Genomic DNA, 6,841 nt, shown 5'->3' on the forward strand with positions numbered 1-6,841 from the left:
ACAATATTCGTACATATATATATATATATATATATATATCATCGTTTATCACACAAAAGTGAGCGTTCAGCCTGGTGATTATGCATGACTCAGACAGTCGCAAGAGCACGGTTCTTCGTCGCTCCGATACGACAGCGAATCTGTGCATCGGATTCAGGCAACTAAGAGTTCACTGCGCATCTATTTCCTTGGAGAACTGAAAAAAGATTGACCACCGGCGGACAAGCAAAACCGATCCAAGACCGCTAAGCAAGTAAATAATGGCCTTCATTGGATAGAGTTTGTCTTCACGGAGTGACGGTTAACCACTAGGTTGACCAGAGAAACTTTTCACTGAAATTGCTAGCGTTCGCAGAATTTGAACACGAAGAACATGTTCGTACGCATATTTGAGGTAAACTATCAACTGAATAGTGGCACGATTTAGCAATAACCTAAATGAAACCGAAAAAACGCAGCGCACAACATGTAGTTTACAAAATAGAGTGAATTTTTTAAAGATCACACACAGAGTATCGAACAATATCACGTTCATCAAGGAATCCCTACCTGTTAGAGTCTAAGCAGTACTTCTTAAGATTTTTAAACACTCGGACTAGACGTTGACTAATATGGAGCAGAATACATTACTAGCCTATCGGAAATAATGGTGAACTCCATCATCAAAATAAACCTATCTGGTATCTTTCACACAGATTTGCCATATTGAGTGAATGTGACAATCTTTGCATTTTATCTCCTTTGAATGAAAAAATTCTCAGGCCTCAAAAAACGCAATGCAGTTCTTCCATATTGGTTATGAATTTTTTGTTTACTCTCCAGAATGCTCGAATTCCTCTTTGGCTTTTACGTAAACTCATCAGACCTTGGGCTGTAAAATGGTACTCGCTAAGCCCGCATGTTTCAAAATTCAAAGTTCTCGAAGTAGACATATAACTGGATGTCCGATATCTTCGTTCTCCGTTGAAGCTACAGCTACCGCAATCCTGAATAAAGTCGCAGTTTTGTGAACTATTTGCTAGGATTTCCTTGGGAAAAAAATACACCCTTATACTGTATAGCTAAAGCTGTCGACCGTGGAAGGTTACATAAATTGCTGTGCTACCTTATAAACATATCCCTGATCGTACTTCGACGCACTCCTGGACATGTGGGATGTACAGCGGGACAAATTCGGCTATCACTAGTTAGATCGCGAGTGGCTCATTGTGAATTATCGATAGTAGTGCTGGAATTTTTGGCCCAGAATGAGTGGGTATCCCTTGTTTTACATTAGCTTGGCGTTCAACCTCGCCGGTTCGACATTAAAATGGCTAGAAAGGGTCTCGAATGTAAAGCAGCTTACCTACTGTTGTGCAACTACGTTTATCACTGACCTGCCTTTCGTCCCCTCCAGGAAGCACATCCTCACAGATGGAAGACTTTGGTGGACAGTAGCAGTATAATTCAGATGTAACTTACCTGTAAGGAAGTATAATTAGCAATATTTGTTGCCAACAGACAAAACTAGAGTTGACTGAATCTCGACGAATACCTGCTTGCTTTTTTCCAAGAAAAAAAGCTTCGGGAAACAATCGGAAGGTTTAGTGTTTTCCAAAATCCTCCGTAAACGACGCCCCCTCAGTCGGGTCCAACCTTTAACGTTCATAAAACTGACTGAGTTCTTGTAAGACAACTTGCTGAATGAAGTGAACCTTAAACAGTGTGGAGTTTTTGACGTACCCATTATGTCTTAATGTCTCCATACATCCCGTAAGCTTTTTGCAATCATTCGCCAAAAAGCAAAGGGTGTGCTTCCATGGTCTAACTAAAGTGTTTATCGTGCTATCCTTCATCGAGAGAGTGTACTCTAACGGCATTAGCACCTGTAGCTACTGGACAGGTTTTCGTGGGGAATACCGTCAGGACTGAATGAAAATTGGAGATCCTGCTAAGCTCACGTCACCGCACCTGAGCACGTTTTTAAACCACCTCCAGAGAAGGAGTTGCATCCAAGGCTGAGTCCATTTTTTCTCTGCTTAACCATAACTCTCGGTTTTGAAAATAAAACAGACAGATTCTGAAAACCTGTAACATGCTTTACATGCTCAGCTCAGGAATCCGCTGCAAACTTGTACACAACTCAGAAAACTGTCTTTACGCCAGACTATATATATCCAGAGGATAGTGGACTACCAATCACATAATTTTACTGTCTACAAGGCATTCAAATCCCTAATACTTAGCGAGCTAGCATGGAAACTCGAACAGCGTAAAGATAATACAGCTCGGGAATTCGATCACTGCACTGCCGGCTATTTTACTCATCACAATTCTTTCCCGGTTGGTGAACGGGCCTGGGAATGCGCATACGTTGTTTAGCCGAAAAATGTCAACCAGTTTATTCAGTGAGTCAACCAAAAATATACAGTAACAGCTGTGTTGCCGGAGTGTATTTCAAACTGTTAACTTTACACTTTTGATGATCTGAAACTCTATCGTCAGTGTATTTTTCTTTCAGAAACACTGATCGCTTGAGTAGCAATGGCTGAACAACAACACATTCAAGGTATCTATGCCCTCAATCATGTTTCTCATTCGGGATTGAGATGAATTACTGATTTATAGTTTTCCCCGTCTGTCTTCAGCACCATCGAACACAATCACGGCACCCGCAGGTTTTGCACGGTTCCATGGTGGGACTGTATGGTGCGCATCTTTCTCTTACAATCTGTCTCCAGGTACTTTTTCTTTTGAGGTATTTTGAGTTTGAAAAACCAGAGAAGCAATATATACGGTAGAATACAGTCCCTGCGTTCCAGTGGAGACTCCCTTGCACTTAAAGGAGTCGTGACTGGAAAACAGGGCTGATATGTCAACTTCATATCTGGGATTATTTTGAGCGGTGCCTTCGATAAAAATATCTAGACTCAGTGATATGACGCATACACGAAAAACAAAATATTTACCTGGTTCACCTCATCAATCCAAGCATAAATAAAGACAAGGTCGCAGTCCAGAAAGAGCTGTTTTCTACATAAAACCTACAATGTACAAATTTTACTATATGAACTGGACAAGGATTTTAATTGGAAGCTAACTGTTAAATTTTGTGGTAAATAAGACCTTTGGAATATCATTCAGCAACCTTACGAATAGTGTATTAGGTCTATACAGGGTATCAGGATATCCCGAATATCTTGCGAAATGAAACAGAGGCGGCCTGCTGTAATGCATTAGATCGGTCTAAAATATCAAAAACAAGAAATTCAGCTTGATTCCGGATGAGTCTCCCGTCAAAATCAATTTGGTATGCAAATGAGTGTTTCGTTGGGACCTTCCTTCTTTTGCAACCGGATTGAAATGACTAAATTCAGTATTGCCATTGGTCACTTCATATGTGCAGCAGGTAAACTGGACACTGATTGGTAGCCAACTGAATGGTGCGCAATAAAATTTGAATTATGGGATAATAATGAGGAATAGCAAACCGGTGATAAAGTTCTGTTTCCAATATGAGGTAGATTATTTTCATCAACTGCCTAAGTGGAATTAGGACGAGAGAGAACCCGTGGTCGTAAGGGTTGTAAGGTTGATGGAATGTGTTGGACCATGCAAAACTTCGTAACTGCATGGGCAACAGACAGGCAGAGGATGACAACCCATATATTAGGCAGTAGGGGACAATGATAGACTTCGGGATAGAGAACGCTGTTTCAGACCCTGGTGGTTTTTGGAAAATCTAACGGGATTATCCCTTGTGGCATTGAAGTCAATTATAAGGAGATGCGATCTGAACCGATGAAAACTAATTAAGCTGATACCGTTTATCCTGTATTATGTGTACGGCAAATCGCATCTGTTATCATAACTAATCTATAGCTTACATTCATGTACACTTCAGCAGCAAGCTGATGTATGGGTGGCGAACTAAGCACAGCTAACACTTGGTTCTCACTAGATTAATTGTACCAAAGTGTACCAAAGATTAAATCCAAAAATAATTTGTGATTTCTGGACGCTGTATTTCAAAGGTGGTCACCTGTGGCGGAGTGTGGCTGCAGTGGAACTTAGTTCCAACGCAACTTTGTGCCAGCATACCGCGGTGGATGGTGACGAAGCTTTACAAAAATTTCATGAACTGTTTCCCTCCCCCAGCGCCCGAAAGATCCTTTGCTCAGTGTAAAACAGATGAGATAGTAAACCCAGTACTTTGTGCTTATTGAATCTTTCATAAAAATCGCTGTCTAATTAGTCAAAAGATGTTGACATTCGCCATTAGTCAAGCCTTTCTGTCTTAATGGAGTGCCAGAAGAACAGGCAGATAAACTTTTGGTTTCCTTTGAGTTGGATTTTGCCTTGAAATTCGTTGCGTAATCCACGTTAACGTCTGACCGTTTTATTTGAAACCTTGATGAACTAACCCATATGCCTACGTTTGAAAAATGACCTCGCAGGAAGCGGCCTCTCCCTCATTCACCCACCCCCACAAATGTAGAAAATCATGATTTATCTTCCGCATTTAATGTGATCCAGTATCTCTTGCACACAACTAAAATCAGTCTATCAACTGCCATTCATTCCTTTTCATCAGTGGGTTTACGGAGATGCAGAAGATGAATGACATGAGATGGAACAATCCACCACCCAAATTTGCAGTCAAAATAAACGTCGCAGTTGTTCTAATTCTATGCGTAGGCGCATTCATAGGTTTCGGTTATAATACGTTGGCTAAAACAAAAAGGTTAAGAATATATGCACGTGATGAGCTGCCGAAAACTAGCCCCGACGACATATTAGGCCATTGTTGGTTTTTTGTGACAGCTTGAACTCAGTGTAAACAATCTTCGAATGAGTTGTCTATACTAATTAGTCTGACTGTCCATTGCGTTTCTGAAACACTAGCGTCGAGGCACCACTGATCCATTCAGTAGGGCGAACGACTGCAAACAGAATAAGTTTCCTTTAAATATTGATTACCACATGCGTGCAACAGCAGCTCAGTGCCAGCTGAACTCAGGTACCTCAATTTAACTTCCCTCGGCTGGGCACAACCACACTTTTCGTTCAGCTATTGTGAGGTCAACTCAAGTGAACTCGTTTAACGACTTTCCACCACCAGCTCGGTCATGAATGTCAGTGACCAACAATGAGGAATAAATCATTGAACAAGCTCACCGATCCACGTAGTCCCATAAATAGAACCCATTTATATTTACTTTCCTGTCAAGCATTCCCACCGTTTTCCAGTGTGGTGGGCCCCGTGAAGACATGTGACTTCGGTCCATTTAACCTTGAGAAGAATTGACGCAGACGGGAAAGGGACGCTCCAGGATGGCCCTCTTACATCCTCAAAGGAGATGTGTACACTACTGCACATTAGTATGATTGTGAAAATTATTTACTTTGTTTACTGACCTCTGCGAAAACCTAATGAATTGGACATTGCATCGTCACCTACGTTCGGCACGGCTGACACCTGAACAGACCCCAGCCAATTGGGGATAACTCATTTGACATGGACAGAAAATGGGGATGATATCCATCATGTGACCTTGTGGCACACCAACACAGTCCTTTGCTGTAGATCACGACTACTGAGCCAATGAAACTGCAAAACATCATTAAAACGAATGTACGTGAACGAGATGTCTAACATCAAGAAAGATGAAAATGGTGGACGGTTGGATTTACGGTGTACTAAACATGGCGTAAGCAAATTTAAAACCGAGGAATTGTTCCGGAAACTGTACTGTTACGAAATCAGTCTCGCTGCAGGCTTACTAAAAGTATTCTGATAGTATTACAAACTGGAAAGAGATGAATGCGAAATCAAAAATTTTTATTTAGTGGACTGAATCATATGTTCCGCAAATACAACACACGAATGGATATTACGCTAACCGATAAAGTGTTTCCAGGGCTTTCCATATTTCGATTACTTTATAACGTTAGTCGTTTGATTAACTTTTTCACTTAAAGGCGACGGTGAAATTAAAGCGATGCTAGATTGTGCATCGACGCATGTGTGGTCTGAAACAAAGCTTATACGAATGGGTACGTTTTGAACCAAATAACCTGTCCTGGTAGGCCAGGAATATAGCCAAAGTCTACTTTTCCAATCGGTTCGTATGCCAAGGTGAACTTAACCTTCTCGTGGTATTTCCGAGCATGAGTTTAAAAGTTTTCTTGCTGCGATAGAACCAAAAATATGATATAGTTTTATTCTTATTCCACGAGGCCGGAAGCGAAAGAAGTAAACCAGAGAGTTTTTCACTTTTCATACGGATTAAAACCCAACAGATAACAGCTGGTCTGTTTTAGTTGGGTAGATCAATGACTCTCGATTAGGTAAGAAAATATTGATTGGGAATCAAGGCTGAGAACTGAGATAGCAAGAAAACTTTCAAAGTTAATTAAATATTGAAATGAATAGCCCTTATAATACAAACCTGGAGGTGGCTGTGGTGCTCAGAGTCCAGTCTGAGAGGTGGTAAAGTGACTCTGTCCTAATAATCGAATTGACGACCTCATCGAAAGGTTACCGTAGAACTAGGGCTGGGAACGTGACTGTCACCGAGCATGTGAAAAAAATGCTCTTCCAAGCAGCAAACTTGTTGGTTCTTGATCAGGGCATCCGAAAATGACGGTGGGGTTGAAACCCAGAACACTTCGTTGAAAATTGCTGGTGTAATTTTGAAGCGTTTTTCTGTCTTCTAGGTATCTTTTTCTGGTTGAGCGTAGTCGCGCCGAAACATGAGAAGTAAATGGTACCCTTCGAACATAGCAATCTCTTTACTGTTACGAGCAATGAGTCCAGTTTTCTATCTTTCTTTGCTGTATAGTTGGTCCCCACCACTTC

This window comes from Opisthorchis viverrini (genome assembly GCF_000715545.1).
Source record: "Opisthorchis viverrini unplaced genomic scaffold opera_v5_22, whole genome shotgun sequence".
NCBI lineage: Eukaryota > Metazoa > Platyhelminthes > Trematoda > Opisthorchiida > Opisthorchiidae > Opisthorchis > Opisthorchis viverrini.